At 42.7% G+C, this 20,786-nt stretch overlaps 1 long non-coding RNA gene across 1 annotated transcript; it reads left to right on the top strand.

Moving 5' to 3' along the window:
* Positions 1-9,328: 9,328 nt before the first annotated feature.
* Positions 9,329-19,544, top strand: LOC126066512 (uncharacterized). The gene is made up of 3 exons (XR_007515120.1): positions 9,329-9,430; positions 14,371-14,463; positions 19,158-19,544. It is a non-coding gene; the product is annotated as an uncharacterized LOC126066512 (long non-coding RNA).
* The last annotated feature ends 1,242 nt before the right edge of the window (positions 19,545-20,786 follow it).

The raw sequence follows: 20,786 nt of genomic DNA, 5'->3' as shown, positions 1-20,786 counted from the left end.
GGAGAATTTATTGTAAAAATACTGTGCCGTCACAGGAATCTGGGGCAGGCAGGACTGTACCAGGGAACAAGAACAGCAGCTGGAGCTGCCGCCTTCAGAGCTCTCATTGCTCAGGGAGTCAGTCTGTCTCTGTCTTCAGATTGGCCTCTTGTCGGCAAGATGGGAAACACAGTCATACAGAAGGTTCCCAACTTGATAACATTTTGTAGTTTTATCCCTGGGGAGAAACTGACTTTCTCACTTCCAGTTTCAAAATTCCCCAAATGTTCTGATTGGACTAACCTGTTAGCCCTTCACTCTCTGTGGATCTCCTGTGGCAAGGGGAGGAACTTAGGAAGGGAGAGTGAGGAGTCCAGTTTGGGTCAAAGGCTTATCCCCCTACAGGCAACAAAGTGGCTCTAGTCTTTAACTCCGGGGTGGGGGTGGCTAGGGAGAGACTCCACCAAGCTAGGATGGCACCGGGAAGGGCTGAGCTTAGAAACAATGGGCCTAGCACTTCTGCCACCCAGGTTTTCAGAAATAACCCTAGATGATCTGGCCTGGTAGGTGTAACTTTACTAAATGAAGGCAAAGGACTGGTATATTTGAAAAAGAGAGTCCCTAAGGAAACCTGGATTTCATTATTGAAGGAATCATTGCTACCCCCATTTTACAGATGACAGAGAGAAGTTAAGCACCCTGTCCACATTCACACAGCTAACAAGTAGCAGAACAGAATTCAGCTCAGGCGAGCCCATGGCCTCGGTACTGTCTGCACCACACCACACTTCGCACGACTCCACAGGGAGAAAACGACAGGCAATCCGAGGAGGAGCCCAGGATGACAGTGGGGGTGGGGCAGCACTTCGGGAATCACTCGTAGGATTTCACCAGGCCTAGAAGAGGGATGAAGGGAGCACCCCAGGCCAGGAGGGCTGTGGGCGCCGGGTCCCCAAGGTGCAGCCAGCCCCGGGTGTGGGCGGGAGGGGGGAGCTGCAAGGCCCAAAGGAGAAGTCCAGGCCTAGGAGGGAACGGCACGCCCCAGGCGGGAGTTCTTCCCTTCAGATCCCGGCCTCTGTATTCAATTCCATTTAAGGGCAACCCAGCCCGGTTCACACCTAGTCCTGAAGATGACAGATCGCCCTGTGGTCAATTTGCAGGCTGAGAACCGGAGCCTCCGTCTCTGCACCTGCACTGCCAGCGCCATAAACACAGCAAACCATGTCCCATAACATGTCACCACCGCTGAGGTGCCATTTCCAAGAGGGAAATAGACCACGGAGAGCGAGCCCTGATATGCAAAGGCACCGCAGCACCGGAGGCAAGCTGCGGACGCGGCCCTGGTGCAGGGTGGGGGAGGGAGCCGGAGCCCCCTTCCTGCCCCTGCTCCCCGCTTTGTAACCCAGCTGTGCCACGTGGTGAATGCTTCCAGGGGCCGGGGACGGCAGCAGTTCTTTCTGCGGAGGAGTTTTGGACAAAACGTAAATCGACGGCGTCGGCGCTGGAGCCCCGAGCCCCGCGGAGCCCCGCCTGGGCTCCGTGCAGCGACCCCGACGCGGCCTCGGCGGAGCCTGAGCGCCGAGCGGCCGCCCCTCCCCCGCCCGGGCCGCGAGCCCATTTTCGCTTGGCCGGTCCCCGCGCTGCCGGCTGGGTTGCGCCCCACCCCCAGCTCCTCTGCTCAGTCATTCAGACTGGGAAAGTCAATAACACGCTGACATCATCAGGGGTTTGTGTATTATTACACGGCTGCTTTCCAGAGTACCTGGCATTATCTAAGAGAGGCGCACTCCGGCCGCCCGAGCAAGGGCGCCGCGCGGGGAGCTCGGCCGCCTCGGGGCGGGGCGGCTGCTCTGAGCGAGGCCTTGTCCTCTGTGGGGAGCATCTCCAGGGTCCAATTAGAAACATGAAGGGCTTTTGCGGCACTAAATGCAGATGCACTTTAGATATCGATACATACTTCATTCTGGCTTGGGGTGCACTTAAGTGACCTCTATTTCTGCCAAAGACATCCACTTGGCCTTTAAGAGCATTTTTAGTGATTCTCACAGAGAGAGAGAGAGAGAGAGGAAAAAAAGGCATGTTATATGACAGGAAGCCAAAGTCCGATTCTTTTCAGACTCTTGGGGTATGTGTGTGAGATTCTCTATTATGTAATCGCCATCACGGGTGATTAGTCTTCCCTTTTCCCTCCAGGGCTGCGCTGGGTGGCTTGGTTGCTGTGTTTTTCTTAAGCCTCATGCAAAAAACATGTCACAGATTAATGGTGCAAAACTGCTCTCCAAGCAAATTGGCATAGAAGAGTGTCTCACTTTTGGAGAAGGGAAAAATTAAGATTCCTTATCTTACTACTCTGGCATTTCCTTTTCCTAGAACGGTTTTTTTTTTTTTTTTTCTTTTTTAAAGTAATTGTATGTATTTTAAATGTTCACTCCCTTCCCTCTCAGTTGTAATGGTAGTTGAGATAACTTCAATAACTAATTAATTGTATAGATTATTGTCCTTTTAAAACATCCCCTCTGTCCACAGAAAAAACCAAACCCTTTGGCATGGAGTGGATTCCTACTTATAGTACAGGACAGAGTAGAACTGCCCCATTGGGTTTCCAAGAGCTGCCCCATTGGGTTTCCAAGGAGAGGCTGGTGGATTCGAACTGCCGACCTTTTGGTTAGCAGCCGAGCTCTTAACCACTGCAGCACCAGGGCTCTAGTTCTCACATAAAACTGACACAAAATGGTACCTTTTCTGTTTTGTCAAACAGGCTCTGTACGCACATGAGGCTGATCTCATTTAAATTCTCTTAGTCTCTTAAATTGCAAAAAATGGCAGCTGGCCCCAAAATGGCTACCTGGGGAATTACAAGGTAAGAGCTGTTAATTGGTCTTATCCCTTGTACCTCAGACAAGGAGTGATCACTGACTGATAGAAAATTCTCTAGGGCTTCCCAGGGGGAAGCTGCAAAGCAGACATGTTTCTCAGCAATGTAACAATTTCCCTATGTGTGCTTGATCATTTCAGAAGAATTTGTGGTAGATTATGACTACTTCCCTCCAGATGGTCTGAAAGTAAAACGCCCATCTTGCACCTCTAAATCATCACCCCCAAGCTTGCCTCCCATCCACCGCCTGCTAGGCCCAGGAATTCCCCCTTCTAGGGTGCAGGCAGCTGGGGAGGTCCAGTGCACCAGCCCTTCAAGCAAGCTCATCAAGGGTTCAACTCTCGGAGCTTGAAATTGTCTAAGTGGGGAAGGGGGAGTGGGTAACTCACCACCAACCATGGACTCTACTTAAGGGCTTTCCCTCAGCTCATCAGAGAGGTGTGTAAGGCCTGGGGAGTTTGTTCCTTTGGTCCACTGGATTAAAACCGGTACTAAACCAGCTGCCACTGAGTCGATTCTGACTCACGACAACCACCCCCCCTGCCTCCATGGCGTCAGAGTCACAGTAGAACTGTGCTCCATACGGTTTTCAATGACTGGTTTTTGGGAAGTAGGTTGCCAGGCTCTTCTTTGGAGGCATCTCTGGGTAGACTCGAAACTCCAGTGTTTTGTTTAGCAACCCAGCGTGTTAACCATTTGTACCACCCAGGGAGGCCCCACTGGGTGAAGAGGCTCTTAAATCTCTAGGCACTTCTGTTTTCCAGCCCAGCTAACCCTTTGACCTTTGTCCAAGTGCCTCCCAGACACAAGTGCTCTCATCCCCTGACTCGGGCTTGGACAGAACCTCAAGGGGAGGAAGTTAGTTGCCAGGCATTAGCACTCAGCTTAGCACCCAGAACAGAAGTAGGTGGTTGATTCCCTTGCCTAGTAAGGACCCCTATATTTGGACAGGAAGAGAAGAGAATTCAGTGGAAAGGGACCATGTTGGGGAGACTGGGAAGCAGGAGTCTTGGTCCTGGAAGAAGTCAGTGTTTTTAAGGAGGTGGATATACATGTAAGAGTATGAGAGCATGTCCTCTGCCCCATGGTGAAGTTACTGGCCCTTGCCTGGGTGGGTCCTCCTGTGGAGGAGGGGGAACTCCAGGTGACAGTTGTCATCAGACCACTCCTCTCATGGTCCTGGAGGAACTGTGGTGGCCTTATCAACCTAGGAGCAGTCCTACAGGAATGACCCTGGCTTTTTCCTACACCTCTGGGGTAAAAAAAAAAAAAAAAAATTTTTTTTTTTTTTTCTGGGGTAGTGGTTAAGTGCTACAGCTGCTAACCAAAAGGTCAGCAGTTCAAACCCATCAGGAGCTCCTTGGAAACCGTATGGGGCAGTTCTACTCTGTCCTGTAGGTTGCTGTGAGTCAGAATTGACCGGATGGCAATGGGGTTGGTTTTTTTATTCTTTATTGTTTTCTGAGAAGGAAGGTCACCCTCTGGGCGTTTACTGCCAAGTATTTGTCAACTGGTCAGAACTGGGTGCCTTTTGATTTGTAGACTTGTCTCTTTTCAGGTACCTCTTTGTGGCCAATGGGAAGATCTTGCAGAGACTGACAGTCAGTTTTCAAGCACTAATCTTGGTTGAGGAAAGATGGCATCTTCAAATGGATGCTTGACCCTAATGAAGACCATGGCAGGACTTCTCAAACTATCTGTGGGCAAGGATCAGTTTTATCTATTAAGTTTTTTGATTTCCAATCCATTGCAGACTGATATTTTTGTAAAAAAAAAAAAATTAGAAAAATCAATTAAAAAAACAGAGTCACAAAATACAAGCCCAATTTTTATTATTAGATTCAACAAACACAAAAATTACCCTGTCAGACTTTTATGATGTTTCTAAACGCTTATTTTCCATTGTGAAGTGTATGTCGCTGTGAATGTTATCAAACAATTTTTGGACCTGGGTCCTTGCTTTGAAAAGCGCAGGAGCAGAGGGTGCGAACCATAAATCCAAGGGCTGCTTCTGGCTCAAGTTTGTGTTTAGCTTGGCCTGGACAGCTTTTTTTTTTTTTTAATTGGATTTAAAATCCAGAGATTTCCTGTAAAAATCCAGCTTTTTTGTGAAAGGTGAGCAGCTTATGGCAGCATAGGCTTTGTCCATAATTGGCCGGTTTTGAGCAGCATCTGCCCCTAGGCACAACAGCCTTGGGTTGGCCACAGTTTTAACCTGTCTCCCTCTTGTCTTAGCCCTAGCCAGGCTTACTCATTTAAGCTACCTGTTTGGCTCCAAAAGGCATTTGAATCTGTGTATCCTCTTGAAATGGGCTTCTTGGGTATTTTCCTCTGCAAAGGCCAAAGGAACCTGTCCAGGGCCATGTGATTCTGAGACTAAACGTTGTGGTGTCAGTACAAAGAGTTTCTGTGAACCCTTAGGCACCCCAAACACTATCTAGATGAGTGGATAAAAACAGAAAAAACAAAACAGAACAACCTGTTGCTGTTGACTCTGACTCATGGTGACCCGATCTGTGGATAAGACACTTCAAATCTAAGTGGGTTAAAAATTTAAATGATTGTTGATGCTACTTTGATAAATAACTATTAAAATTTGTTTATTAATTAAAAATTGTTAGTGTATACTTACTAGCTTTCTGTTACTTAGGTTTCCTTGGTCAATAGATACAGGAAGTAAAACTACTACTGCCTTTTTTTTTTTAATGTTTAAAGAGTGTTGCGTTTACCTGAAAAAGTTTGAGGGCTGTTGTTAACAGTAGTTATCTTCAAGCTGTTTTGTGCTTGCACCCCCTAAAATAATCTTGAAAAATGAAGTCTCCCCAGCTCTTTCTAAAAATGACATTTACATCTTTGCATCGTTAGTTGAAATTGTTGCAAAGAATATAATGCCCTTGTATGGCAAAAATTGACCTTTTAAAATAAAACAGTTACATCGCTCATTTAAATGTACCCAGTTGGATCCACAGCCCACAGTAATGGTATATCCATCATCATTCATTTAAAAAATAATCAAGCAAGTTCTTCTTTAACTCTGGTAAGTTTTACATCATCCTCTTCTCCTTGAATTCATAAGCCCACCTTATCGTATGTCTCACCAACAAAATTAATATAAATTTAAATTATAAAAATTTTGCACGATTATATAACTCTAAGTTGTAAAAAATTTTATTGGCAATATATATCTCAATGAGGTGAATATGGTTTTTCTTCCAATTAGCTTATATATCCATGGATGACTACTACCACTTAGTGCTAGAATGAGACAGAGTCTGTATCAATTCTATTTCTAATTTTTTGTTCACACCACACACACACACACAAAAATGTCATAACATAAATACGTAGACAGGAATGGAAGTAATTTTTAATAGCAGTATTATTCCCAAATTCTTTAAACTCCTTCTGAATGATTTGCCAAAGTTCTCATGGCTGGCCAAAATTTAGCTGTGATTAGATGCTACTTCAGTCTGGGGGAAGGCCAAGCATCAGAGGCTAACTGAATAGCAAAAGCATTCATTTCAAGTCTACACCTATTTTAAAACCTATTCAATTAGACCTGTTCTAACACCTATTCAATTCCTCCTTCCCTGGTGCTCTGAGTTATTCATGCCCTGAGGTGGTATACCACGGGAGAGTGCAGAGTGGGTAGAAGGTACGATTTTCTTTTGGGGTAAGAGGTGAGAATGTGGTCTCGTTCACATTAAGCTCTTTCTTAGATAGACAGTTCTTATACAAGTGGAAAAAATCGACTTCCTTAAAACTATTCCTTTCTTTGTACCCTTTGGAAGGTCTTTGTGTATCCACAGAGGTATATGTGTACCCCAGTTTGAAGATGGCTGCTCTAGAAAAAGCCAGGCCTGGGTCCTTGCAGTGAAGGACGATACCTGGAGGAAATGCTAGTCTCAGAACATATTCATTATGTTTGAGATCGTAGCCCTAGCTAGATCTTGTGGCCTATTCTGTGTGAGTTCCGTGTCTGGCCATTACTAAATTATGAAGGGGATCATTGCTGGGAGCCTTTGGTGCCTTGTGAAGGCTGCTAGTGTTTGCAGCTTATACTACAACTGCTTGCTAATATAATTGAAACCTGGCTCAGGATGTCATTAGCATGATTCTGCCTTTTTCACTGGGATTCTAATGAGGTTAGTCTCTCCTCTACCCCCCAACCCTGGGTCGATTTAAAGAACAATTCCTATACCTTTCTAGGTGTGCTCAGCTGTACAAACCATCTCTGCCATTTATTGTTGTTGTTTTGAAGAAGATGGCCCAAAACAGTAACACCAAGAATTTCTAGAGGAAATTGTTGATGATATTCAAAGAACACCCTTTTGTTCTCCACTGGCATTTTCTTGTTTTTACTTCTGGGGCTTGCAGGAATTTCATATATGAAATAAAGCTGAAAGGTAAGCCAGTCTTCAGTCCTTCTAGCTATTTAGTCTAATGTCACCAATGACAAATGTGAACATCTCAAGAAGTCAGTTCCATTCTGGAAGTACCCTAGGGGTTAGGGTAAATCAATCTAGGACACTTGAACCAGTTTTAAACTGAATCTAATCTCCTACAGGTCTGCTGGAACAGGTCTGATCTAGAATCATAAAGGATTTTTTTTCTAGATACAGAATATACAAAAGACCTCTGAATTGAAGGGAAGAAAATGGTGGGAAATTAAAAAAAATTTTTTGTTGTTGTTGAAATTCTTGAGAATCTAGCATGTGTCATGAATTTTACACATGTTATTTCATTAAATCTTCACACTGTCCATGTCAGGTAGGTATCAGTACTCCATTTTCCAGATGAAGAAAGTCTCAGAAAACATGGAAGCTGAACACTTGAGCCATCCTTTGTTCCGTGTTTGCCTAAATGACCCTTGAAGTACTTATTACTCAACCTCAATTTTCCAATATATTAGGATGGACAGAAATTTGGCATAGATCAACTTTATAAAATAGTATGTATATAATTACATACAAATTATTTTTCTATGGTAATGTCAAAGCACCCCCATCAAGGTCCATTTAATCCTTCTGGTCTCTAGAAGATACAAGTTTGGATCTGCTAGTTACACTTTAAAAAGCCCTGTGGCACAATGGTTGAGTGCTTGGCTGCTAACCAGAAGGTTGGTGGTTCCGACTCCCTGGCCACTCTGGGGGAGAAAGTCCTGGTGATGTGCTTCCATAAAGATTACAACCTAGAAAACCCTGTGGGGAAGTTCTACTTTATCATACGGGGTCACTGTGAGTGAATCGACTCAATGGCACCCAGCAGCAACAAGCAGTTACCTTTAGCAAAGGGTTGAAGACTGAAAACTATTTCTTAAAAACATTTAGATTTATTATATATCTTCCAGAGTGGTTACTGAAAAATTTTTTTTCTAACATGATTGACTTTTAAAGTTACACGAACAATAGAATGAAAAGAATTAATTTGGACTAATTGGATCAGCACAATGATAAAAAGTACAACTCTAAGATATTAAAATACTTTACCCACACTGGCACTGGTGGCCCTCAGTGTAACAACACTGACTGGATTGTGACACTGTTCAACAAGATAGTGAACCCAGGGAGAACAGGTTTGGGTTGAAAGAAGAAGAGTTTGGTTTTAGACATGTTGATCCGGAGAAACTTCTGGAACAGCCAAATGATGATGCCCATGGGATCTATGGTTCTGGAATTTAGAAGGAGATCCAGACTATGATTGCTGTTGTTAGTTGCTGTCGAGCCGGCTCTGACTCGTGGTGACCCGATGTACAACAGAATGAAATGTTGCCTGGTCCTGTGCCATCTTTATAATTGTACATAGGGTTTTCACTGGCAAATTTTGGGGAGTAGATCACTGGGCTTTTCTTCCTAGTCTGTCTTAGTCTGGAAGCTGCACTGAAACCCGTCCCTCATGGGTGACCCTGCTGGTATGTGAAATACTGGTGGCATAGCTCCCAGTCTCATAACAACATGCATATAGATGGTGATTGAATCTTTTGGAAAGGAAGAGATCAATGGGAGAGTGTGTACAAGAAGAGAAGAAAGTTGGTTAACAAAACCATTAGATGAAATTAAACTATGAAAAAGGATGAGCCAGCAAAAGACTGTAAAGAAATAGCCAGAGAAGAAAAGTAAACACCAGAACAATGATTTAAAAGGAAATTTTTTTGTTTTTATTTTTTGCAAGGCAGATAAGGTTAGCTGGAGTTTTTGACAGTAGCAAAAGTAGCTGTTTGTGGAAGATGGTAGGGGTGGGTGTGAGACTGCAGGGGTGAGCAGGGAGCGGGTGGTGAGGCCAGGGAGCCAATGATTGGGTACAACTTTTTAAAGACACTTGAGTTGTGAAGGGCAGTGGGTGAAGGAGGGACTTTTTTTTCAAGATGGGGATTATAGCATGTTTAAATGCCAGGGATGGCAAGAAGCCAGTAGAGAGGGAGAGGCTGAAGATAGGAAGCAATTGGGACAAACAACAGATTGAGGTGGCAGAGAATGTCAGAAAGGATGCGATCAGAGGGCAGTAAAATTTATGACGCGTTGAAGGTCTCACCCTCTTCTTTCTACATACGGTGAGATTATTGAACACAGAAGACAGGTATGTATCATCACATTTACAGGTCGATTGTCTTTCTTGTCTGTCTGATTTACTTGCTAGTTTTGAAGATGTTGTAGGAAAACACTACACATATTTAGCTCTATATTTCCACTTGTTAACTCGCTTTCTGTGCTTATTAGGCATTTTGATTAGTAACATTTTAGTACTTATTTATGCAATCAAGGAGCCCCGGTAGTGCAGTGGTTAAAGCGCTCGACCACTAACCAAAAGTTCGTTGGTTTGAACCCACCAGCTGCTCCGAGGGAGAAAGATGTGGCAGTCTGCTTCCATAAGGATTTACAACCTCGGAAATCCTATGGGGCAGTTCTACCCTGTCCTATAGGGTTGCTATGAGTAGGAATTGACTCAACGGTTGTGGGTATTTATATGATCCCAAAAAGTTAATGTTTTTTTTTTTTAAACAGAAGGATAGAGCGTTAGGCTCCATCTGTAAGAGAGGAAAAAAACAAAAAAAAAAGTCCTAAGCCAGGGTATAGACCATGAAGGGGAGCAGTTCCTGTGAGTTCCAGGCCTGGCTATTGATCTCTCCAGATGTGTTGCAATCAAGTCAATCAATCAGGGAACGACTCAGGTGCATCATTTACCGCCTTCACTTTCTAGTTCAGCCGTGTTGGTTTGGCTGCATACCAACGTGATTTTCAATTTCTTATTTCCACAGAGAAATTCAAAGACTGACAGTTTATGGATTCAGAATCCCCAAGTTACACACATACAATCCATAATATGCTGGAGAGATATTAAAAATACAGGCTTGCAAGAGCAGTAGGAAATATATAGATGTTCTTCACAAAATATAGCCTGATGCTTTAGCTTGGTGTCTTGGTTTTGCTTTTGCCACATGGCTTTAGCAATGGAGAACAATTTTGTTATGTGCAGTCCTCCTACAGAATGCAGATTAGGAACCAACCTGCCACAATAGGGAATATAGGCAGTGATATAAACTGTGTCTAAGTAAGAACTCGCTGTTCCAAAGCACTGTCAGCTGCTCTAATTGAATCAATTTATTAGTGTCTCTCGTCAGCACAGGCTCCTGAAGATGATGTACAAGAATATAAATACATATTCAGGAGTAGTAGACAAGCCATGATTTTGTTTATTAAAAGAAAGTTCACTGTTTTAAAACTTGCTAATAGAATTCCATCCATGTATGGTTGACTAGAGTTACAGAAAGGAGCCCTGGTGGTACGACGGTTAACTGAAGAGTCAGCAGATCAAACTCATTAGCGCCTCTTGGGGAGAAAAGACCTGGTGATCTGCTCCCATAAAGATTACAGCCTAGAAAACCCTATGGGGCCGTTCTACTCTGTCATATAGGGTCTCTATGAGTCAGATTGACTTGAGGGCAAACAACAAAGTTTCAGAATGACTGGCAGGATGAGTTCATTCAAGTTGGTTTTACTGGTCAAATTTTCAGCTGAAGCCCGTGAGGAATTTGCCAAATGAAGAGGAAAAACTCAGGCTCTGCCCCGACATGTAGTTTGGAATTATTCTAATTGGCTATTATTGTCTTGTGGGGCAGCTTTTCAGCTGGTAGCTAGGCCTGGGTAATTCTATTTTGAAATGACTCTTGTATCTGTCTAATTCTTTCCTTTCCTTCTTTTACCACCTGGCCTATATCTTCATAACTCACCTGTCAATTACAGAAACTGCCCCTCTGCTTCCAGTCTCTGCCAGCTTCAATCTACGTCAAGAGAATGTTTTGTAAATCACTACTTCCCCTTGGTCGTTTCCCTGTTTAAAATCTAAGAGTCTTGATATTGCTTACTGAATCAAGTAGGGGTTTGTATTTTGAATACAAATCATTTTTTAGCATAACTAAGACCAGGTGAATAGCCACAACAATCGATTCCAACTAGCAATGACAGTGACGAAGATGGTGCAGGACCGGGCAACCTTTTGTTCCATCATGCATAAAGTTGAGATGAGCTAGTTTTCTGGCCACTCAACAGCAACTAAGAACAACAGCAAGACAAGGTGCCTTGATTAAAAGTGACATAAAATGACAGTGAGACTGGGTTCTTTCTTGGAAATATAAAGTAAGAAAGGCATTAAAGAACTGAAGAGATGAAAAAAATCTTAGTGCAAACCAGGGTCCTCTGGGGCCTGAAGCTCGTACTACTTGGGGGCCCTCTTTCAGAAAAAAGAAAAGAAAGTATATGAATAAATTAGATATGGAAGAGGTCAGTCAAGTGAGGGGCCCTAAAGCTTAACCTTCATTAACTTCATACTATATCTGCTTCTGGGTCAAATAATCATGGCCCTAGTAACTGAGTTTATTTGTCTTTAATTTTCACATTTGGATCAAGTAATACATTCACATGGTATCAACTCAAATAGTGCAGAAATGCTTAGGATAAAAAGCAGCGTTCTCTGGTCCCCAGCTCTCCTTATTCTTAGTTCCAGCCTTAGAGACAAGCTATTTTAACTGTGTCTCATTATTGTTCCTCTAGTACTTACTGCAAAGCTCTAATAATATACGCTTATACTTTTTTTTTAATAAATCGATAAATCAAATTTAAATAATACTTACTGGTGCCTTGCTACAAAAAATGATGATTTATGTTACAGAACCTCCTCCCAATATTTGGTAGTTAATTCTTACTGCTTTTAGTTCTTCTCTGAGTCTTGTGTAACTTAGAAATTGCTCCATAAATCTAATTCTTCTGCCCCTTGATGTGAAGCATCTCTTCTCTATTGGTTTCTCTGTCATTCCCTTTGCACACCCCACTGCCGTCGAGTCGATTCCAACTCATAGTGACTCTGTAGGGCAGAATAGAGCTGCCCCATAAAGTTTCCAAAGAGTACCTGGCAGATCTGAACTGCCATCCTCTTGGTTAGCAGCCGTAGCACTTAACCACTATGGCACCAGGGTTTCTGCAAGGCTCATAGCATCTCTCCTCCTCTCCCTCTCAGGCCTGTCCCACTCTGCATTCCAAAGTCCTTGAAGGCTCAGATCAATTTTTACCTCATCCATAAATCTCAGCTGTTCCAATGCACTTCGGTATCTCTCTTTGAATGCTTCTCACTTGACTTCTGCAACACGCAATTTAGCACTTAATTATAAAGCTTATTGCTTGTTTTTGAGCCCAGCCCTCTTGCTCTTCCTGGAGCCAATCACTGTATTCCTTGCAAGCTTGATTCTCAATAAATGTTTATTGAACTGAATAATTCTGTTCTCTAATTGTTTAAGGTTTGTGCATCTTATCTGCCTCACTTGATTAGAAACTTCATATACGTTTGTATTCTCCCATGTTGTTAAATACAAACTAGGAATTCAACAATAAATATTACTGAATAATTTCGACAGTTCGTTTCATCCACATTATATCTTACAGCATTTCCCTGCAAATTTCTCCTGCATTTACTGGAAGATAGCAAAGGGCTTTTTTTTTAGCAAAGGGTAGGTGAAAAGGCCCTACTAAAAAAAAAAAAAAAAAATCTTTTTTTTTTCCTGGGCCTTTCGGAAACCCTGGTGGCGTAGTGGTTAAGTACGATGGCTGCTAGCCAAGCGTTCAGCAGTTTGAATCCGCCAGGTGTTCCTTGGAAGCTCTATGGGACAGTTTTACTCTGTCCTACAGCGTCGCTATGAGTAGGAATCAACTTGATGGCAGTGGGTTTGGTTTTGGTTTTTTGCTTCTGGACCTTATAAATATCAGTATACATTTTCCCTGCTTTCTCTTTGTCTGCTTCCTAAACTCCCAAGGATGTTGTTAAATGTGGTTTTAAAAATATTCTTTAAGGTAGTTTTTGTGGGCAGAAAAGATTACTCAGAGGTATTTTTGTTTTAAAAATTAATAATCAATTAATATGACAAACCCATCAATGTAGCTTATTAAACTTTTGAGTTCAGCTTATAAATCTTATTTTTCTGTTTATAAATCTAGCTGATTTTAACAATCACTTATAAGGGGGTCTTTGACTAATGCTTGGTCCCGTTTACAAACTTAACTAAACAGCCTGGGACATTTGAAATTTTATTTTTCATTTAAGTATGATTCATTTTCTTTTTAAAGACTGCGATTATTTAACTGACAAAACCCTTTGTAAGGAGTTGAACTGTTACAAGTCTAACGAATCAAGCTTACAGATATGGGAACACTAAGATCTCTTAAATCTTCCGATATTATTTTTACTGTCACAACTCTAAATCAATAACTCAATTATATACAGGCAGTTCCCGGGTTATGAGATCCATTCCTCAGTCTGTCTTTAAGTAGAATTTGTAGATAAGTTGAAACAGGTACATTCGGTTCTTCTTTAGCACCAGTTAGTCAGATGTTTGTCTTAGTATATATTTTACCTTTCCATGCATATCAAACACTTAAGAAACACTTCCAAACCATGCCATGTTTTCATGAGCATCTCAATGTAGTGTGTGCATTTGTTATTATGAACCTTTGTATTTCACTCAAAGGTTTAATGTAATAGGCTTTATGGAAGTCCGTCCTTAAGTAGGAGTTGTCCATAAGTTGGATGTTTGTAACCTGGGAACTGCCTGTATTTTAAATTGGAATTACAAGGCTGAACTATTACTCAAAGAAACTAAATTTTCTTACAAATACTGAAGACACCAAGTATGTACAAATTCCTTAATACAAATCATTAACATTATAGGTTTGATTTTATTTAAACATTTATAAACTTATTTCTAAGTTTTTTGAGGTCTAAAAGATGCTTATGCATTGAGAAAAAAAATATGCTGCCCTGATGAATTTTTGGTGTTGTCTTCCCACTTGATTTTGGGAGTTGCCTGTTAAGGCTGCTTAATGCCTGGAAATGTCTTTGGCTTTGCGGTCGTGATGTCTAAGCATAATCTATTACCAGACATGAGTTGGGGATAGGTTTATAATATTAAGTCTAGAAGTGAGCAGTGTATATAAGCCAGTGATTATTTTCTTCCTGATTCTTCCATGCTGTAGTGAGGAAGAGAGGGCTAACGGTGGAACAAAATGTGGTCTCAACACAACCCTGCACAGCTACAAAAGGTCTACAAAAGGACACGTCAGTCTCACGTAAGTAGCTGTGCCTCCTCTGAAACTTCGTCTAGAGGCCAAGAAAGGGGCTTATGTCCTGCAGGGTGATTTTCATAGAATGGAGTCCATGTCTTCCTCACTTAGGGTGGTGTCCTCAATGCCCAGAACAACACATTGTAAGTCTTTAATAAACATATGTTGGATGGATGGATGGGTGGGTGGGTGGGTGGATGGATGGATGGATGGATGGATGGATGGATGGATGGATGGATGGATGGATGGATGGATGGATGGATGGATGGATGGATGGATGGATGGATGGATGGATGGATGGGTGGGCGGGTGGGCGAGCGGACGGACGGACGGACAGATGGACAGCTGGATGGGCAGATGGATGACAGGGGGCACTAGGCAGGCCTACTTCCGTTCGTGTAAAGGATGTGTGTAGGAGACTATTCATCTAGCTGCCATTTGACATGGAGCTAGATCCCGATAAACTGCAAAATTCATGAATGGAGCAGAGGAAGGTGATTTACTTAGGAAAGACTTGAGCCGCTTAAAAACAAAGAAACTCAAAGTAATACAACAATAACAATAATAACGTAAAAGGCCTAGAACCTGACTGTCAAGTGCAAGGAAGCACTTCATGGTGGCCTTGATGTGATGAGTACAATGTATGGATTACACTTAAAAATCAGGACTGGGTTTCTCCAGTCATCCTCTGGTAATTTACTATAGGCATAGATGCGTGTAACCCATGTCTACAACACCAATGAGGCCAGACCAGCAAGTAGGATACCCTGATCTGGCCTGTGATCGCTGAAATAGCAGGATTTTTCAGACTGGTATTCCTCCTTAGATTCTCTTAAATTCTGCACCAAATAACACTGTAGCTGCTGGTCATAGGGATCTTCTCTAACACAGCAGACAGATTCTTGCTTAACCTGGCATTTCTTACTATGCAGTTATGGAGAAAAACAATTGAACAAGGAGCAAACATATAAAGCAAAGTCTTGGTTACATACAGGCACTGCAATATATTCATTTTGTGGGCTGTTGTGAGAAGAGAACTCACAGGAACTGCATGACAGGGTTTGTGTATAGGGAAGACTGAGACAGAGGTTAAAAAGCATTTCTGAAGAGGAAGTAGGATTTCAGGAGCTGCTAAATGATGAAATGTGAGCTCTTACTCAGAAGAAGATGATACTTTAGTTACAGGTTGGATCTGAGGGGGTTGTGGAAGGATGGCATGGGGCCTTGGAAGGTAGGGAGAGGACTACTGGGGACAAGAGAATTTACCCTTGTGAAGCAGCGTTTGTTTTTAATGTCTGTTGTTGTTGAGTCGGTTCCGACTCATAGCGACCCTATTGGACAGGGTAGAACTGCCCCATAGTGTTTCCAAGGTGGATTTGAACTGCCGACCTTTTGGTTAGCAGCTGAGCGCTTAACCACTATGCCACCAGGGCTCCTTTTAATGCCTAGGGGATTGAAAGAGACCTGGGTTGTAAATCATATTAAAGATTGAATAAAGAAGCACATTTTGAGCACCAGCTGTATGCAAAAAAAGGGTAGTGCAAATGATTAAAGCTCTTAGCTGCTAACTGAAAGGTCAGAGGTTCCAGTTCACCCAGAGGTGCTTGGAAGAAAGGCCTGGAGATCTTCCAAAAAATTGGCCATTGAAAAACCTATGGAGCACAGTTCTACTCTGACACATAGGGAATCACAATGAGATTATAGTTGACTTGAGGACAACTGAGTTTTTGGTGTATACACGGCACTGGAACATTCTTGTGCTTTTCCCCCTTATATTTTTTGTACACAGTTGCTTCTCCTGAAGGCATATGGGTAAGGAAAGAAGAGTTCGACCATGTCTGTGTATCTTTGGTCATTTCTACCAAGAGAGCACAGACAGACAAAGACTGAGCCAGCCTTGAAAAAGGAACACATTCATGCACTCTCCCCCATTACTTTTTATTCTTATTAGCTACAACTTAAGCAGTATGACACCCTAGCTGTAATGCTCCCTACTGCTCTTCAAAATATGGCGATTACTGAAGTGGTTCCTTTCACATTATGTAGCCCAAAAGGAGTGAAGTCATGAGGTAGGCAGCAAGAGAAAACAATATTTAATTTGTTCTCGAAGGGTGCCGTGGGAATAAAAATATTCTCCTTTTCCCCTGAGGTTTAAATACATGGACACAACAAAAAAATGCAGGAGCCATGCTGCACACCAAACAAGCCCACACTTCACAGCCTAATTAAATCATTTTAATCTAATGAATATAAGCAACAAAATAAATTGGCCTAGCGATGAGTCAGGGAGTGATTCCAAATGAAGCAACTGGGGAGCTGGCACTGCCTTGCTGGGACACGCACAGCCGTTCCACTCATTGCCCAGCGACGCCCTATTTGCACTTTAGCCCCAGTCACGTAGGGCTGAGAAGGCAGCTTTATCCGGTTGCTTTCCGAAGGCGGGGCACCTCCCACAAGTCTTCACCTTTTGCCTGGTGAAAGCTAGATTTTAGCAACCAGGACAGAGTCTTGGTATAGGTGTGTCCCCCAGGGCTGTGCTCGGCTATGGTGGTGGTGGTGCAGGGGTTTCCCCAGCTGGCCTGGAGTTTGGTGGTAACAGGTTCTTTGATCTTGGTATTGGTGGATGGAAAAAGTTCATGGTGTTATTCTGTGTTGCTTTGGCATGAGATCAAAGATGAGCTGTGCTCTGCCTCAGGATGGTGAGGGGTAATGGGAACCTTTAAAACCAAAAAAACTGGTTGCTTTCGAGTGGATTCCAACTCATAGTGACTCTATGGGCAGAGTAGAACTGCCCCATATGGTTTCCAAGGAGCAGCTGGTGAATTTGAATTGCTGACTTTTTGGTTAGCAGCCGAGCTCTTAACCACTGCGCAACCAGGGCTTCAATGGAAAACTTAGAGAAAAGTTTTTCAGCTTTTATCATCTTGTTTGAAAATAAGCCTACAACAAGCACAGGTTAGTGCGTTTTACGATGGAAGAATCAATGATTTTAGAATCATTCTGATACACACTCACACACACACATACACAGACACATACATATGCTGAAAACCGGGTTCCACCGCTCACTGGTTCTGGGGCCATGGGCAAGCTCAGTTTTCCACCTGTAAAATGGGAATAATAATGCATATTCAATTAGATTGCTTATGAAAAGCACACACAGACCTGGGGTTCAAGGAAGCCCGGTTTCCTTCTCCGAGATAGATGTATACACTCCATTTACAGCCTTACTTTCTAGATGCCTCTGTGGCAGGGGATTCCCATCTTGTCACTTCGACAGGAAAGTCCCCTCTTGCTCTGTGGGTTGCAGGGGTGTGGGAAGATTTCTTATCACTCTGGCAGTGAGGGTTAGGGGAGTCCCTTTTCACCCTTCAATACTGATAGGAAAGGAAGGAAAGAAAACATGGGGGAAGTCACTTTTGGGCAGTGTGGCTCAGGGGTTGATGGGAGTAGAGACAGACTCCATTCTTGCTATCAGTTTTGCATTTCTGAAGGTGGAGTGCTGGTCCATTTCTAGCGCATATTTCGCTGTAGGTTGAACCTCCCTGCCCCCATGACGCCTCCGCCCAATCTTGTAAAAGCAGTACTATCGCATTATAATGTGTTCTTCCTCCTGTAAGTCTCCTTTTCTTATTTGTTCTGGCTCTTAATTTCAGCTTGCCAATAATGTGGAAACAACCCTATTTCTAGCTAAAGGTGCCCTGCTTCAGTTTTCACAGCACACAATCCTCACCTTTAGGGAGTTGCTGCATAGGGGACAGAAATGAGTATGTGGGTACTAGGGTACCAGTGTGATGGAGAAGAAGCTCTGGACCTTCAGGTGGCCGTGGCACTTCCAAAAGTGTATACATTAAAAACAAACAAACAAAAAAAAACCAAACCCACTGCCATTGAGTCAGTTCCAACTCCTAGCAATTCTATAGGACAGAGTTGAACTGCCCCATAGGGTTTCCAGGGAGCAGCTTGTGGGTACGAATTGCTAACCTTTTGGTTAGCAGCTGTAGCTCTTAACCACTGTACCACCAACCCAAAACCCAAAACCCACTGCCATCGAGTCAATTTCAACTCATAGCGACCTTATAGGACAGAGTAGAACTGCCCCATAGAGTTTCCAAGGAGTGCCTGGCAGATTCGAACTGCTGATCTCTTGGTTAGCAGCCGTAGCACTTAACCACTATGCCACCAGGGACTCCAACTGTACCACCAGGCATCAGTAAATTTAAAGGCTAGATGATTTCATTGTGCAGCCCAGGTTGAGAATAAGATCTCGAGGAACCAGAACTTAAACAGATATCAGTTAGAGACCGAGTTAGCAAAGCCAACTGAGAGGTAGGATTAGCACAGAAAATGGGGGAAGGCTGCTTCTTTAGGCATTTGGGATTAGTGGAACCTTCAATACAATGTTGAAAAGAAATAATGATTGTGGTCATTCTTGTTTCATTCCTGATTTTAAAGAGAATGGTTCCAACATTTCCTGTATCATAGATACTATGCTAGGAAACTCCCTTCCAGTCTTCCTTTGCAATGAGTTTGTTTTATGCTGAATTTTATTAGATGCTTTTCCTGTACCTGTTAAACTGATCTTATGGTTTTCTTTTATTTTATATGTTCATGTGCTGAATTACATTACGGGGTTTTTATTAAACCACCCTTGTATTCCTGGGGTGAAATCAACTTGATCATGTTATACTGTTCCACAGGGGTTCAGTGGTAGACTTCCTGCCTTCCATGTGGGAGACCTGGGTTCGTTCTTGGCCAGTGCACTTCATGGCTCCGCCACCTGTGTGTAATTGGAGGCCATGATGCTGAACAGGTTTCCGTGGAGCTTCCAGACTAAGATGGACTAGGAAGAAAGGCCTGATGACCAACTTCTGAAAATCAGCCAATGAAAACCTCATGGATCACAACAGTGCTATCTGGAACCTGTAAGGGGATGGTGCAGGACTGGGCGGCATTTCATTCCACCGTTGTGCTTGGAGTCGCCATGAGTTGGGGATCACCATGAATCGGGGGCCGATACCACGACTGCTAGGGACAAAAACAACAACATACTGTTCCATTTGACATTGCTAGTATTTTGTTTGAGACTTCTGCATCTTTATTTATGAATTAAAAAGGCCTAAAAGTTACCCTTCTCTTAATGTTTGGTATTATGTTTATGCTCAATGTGTAAAATGACTTGGGCGCATTCTCCCTTTTTTCTTTATTTCCTGGAAGAAATTCTCTAAGACAGATGATCTTTCCCTTTACAAGTTTGGTAGAATTTTTGTGTAAAGCCATCTGAGCCTGGTGTTTTCATTGTGAGAATATTTTAAAATATTGCTTCGATTTCTTTAATAGTTATAGTACTCTTCAGGCTTTGTATTTCTTCTTAAAACAGTCTTGGAAACTGGTGTTTTTCTAGCTCTCAACCTCCTGTATTTCTGCATCTATTTCTAAATGCCTTTTCAGACAAATTTCTTTCTGTCTCCATTTTTTCAATTAACATTTACTTCTCAACACACTAAAATCTGGCTTCTGCTTCCCCCGAAGCTGTTTTGATAAGGTCACTAATGGATCTCCATGATGCCGACTCAAAAGGAGTCTTTTTAGTTCTTTTTCTTTTTGACCTTTATACTTTATTTTGAGAGTGTTTACCAGTTACTCTTTCCTGAAGCTTTCTTCTTCCTTGGCTTCTGTGACAGATTCTTCTCTGATCTCCTCCTGTCTCTCTGAAGGGATTCTAAGAAGTCATAATTTCCTTCTTCTCTCTCGTCTACCTTGTGAATCTTGACATTTTCAGGTTTTCATTCTCAGTTCACTGCTCTTTTCAATCTATATACTCTCTTATGATTTAAACTCCACCTGGGGGTAGGTCCAGGCTTTGTGAGGTCTGATGCTTCTATAACTTTGGGGTCTCCCTTTAAAAAAAAAAAAATACAAAATTAGGTACCAAAAACCCAAAACCAAACTCATTGCCGTCAAGTCGATTCTGACTCATAGTGACATAAAGGACAGAGTAGAACTGCCCCATAGGGTTTCCAAGGAGCACCTGGTGAATTCGAACTGCTGCCCTTTTGGTTAGCTGCTATAGCTTGTAACGACTATGCCATCAGAGTTTCCAAAATTAGAGACAGGGCCTCATTAATGTTGCAATAAATGTGCTTCTGCTGCATCTCTGGATAGATGACTTCTAAACTGGTATTCTTCTTTGACCTCTTTCCTAAACTCAGGTTCGTATAAATTATATTACATATTGGGTATATGGAAACCCTGGTGGTGTAGTGGTTAAGTGCTACGGCTGCTAACCAAAGGATCAGCAGTTCGAATCCACCAGGTGCTCCTTGGAA

The sequence above is a fragment of the Elephas maximus genome, chromosome 23 (genome assembly GCF_024166365.1).
Source record: "Elephas maximus indicus isolate mEleMax1 chromosome 23, mEleMax1 primary haplotype, whole genome shotgun sequence".
Lineage (NCBI taxonomy): Eukaryota > Metazoa > Chordata > Mammalia > Proboscidea > Elephantidae > Elephas > Elephas maximus.
The sequence above is the reverse complement of the archived record's forward strand: the minus strand, read 5'-3'. Positions and strand labels throughout refer to the sequence as shown.